We start from the raw sequence: 300 nt of genomic DNA on the forward strand, positions 1-300 counted from the left end.
CTGCTGTAGTTAGTGGAAAGATTCCTGGGTATGATCAAGTTTTGTTTAATTATTTGACTTAAATAATGAAAAAACATTGTTTAGCAGCTCTCATGAAACAGCACATAATTTAGTTAAATGGGAATATTAAAATATGCAAAGTTAAGAGTGTATGTAATTCTTTTTACAGGGTCAGAGCCTTAGAGGATGCTATACTCTTCACTCTCAATGAGCATTGAAATAAACATTATTTATGCCGTGTCCCGTCCTGTCCGTCCGTCCGTCCGTCTCCCCCCCCCCCCCCCCCCCCCCTCTTTTATC

General features: G+C 40.0%; 1 protein-coding gene across 9 annotated transcripts in view; it reads left to right on the plus strand.

Annotated features, from left to right (window-relative positions):
* GPALPP1 (GPALPP motifs containing 1) overlaps window positions 1-300 on the plus strand; it is a 30532-nt gene that overhangs the window by 13565 nt on the left and 16667 nt on the right. The window lies entirely within an intron of this gene.

The sequence above is a fragment of the Alligator sinensis genome, unplaced genomic scaffold (genome assembly GCF_000455745.1).
Source record: "Alligator sinensis unplaced genomic scaffold, ASM45574v1 scaffold59_1, whole genome shotgun sequence".
Classification (NCBI taxonomy): Eukaryota; Metazoa; Chordata; order Crocodylia; family Alligatoridae; genus Alligator; species Alligator sinensis.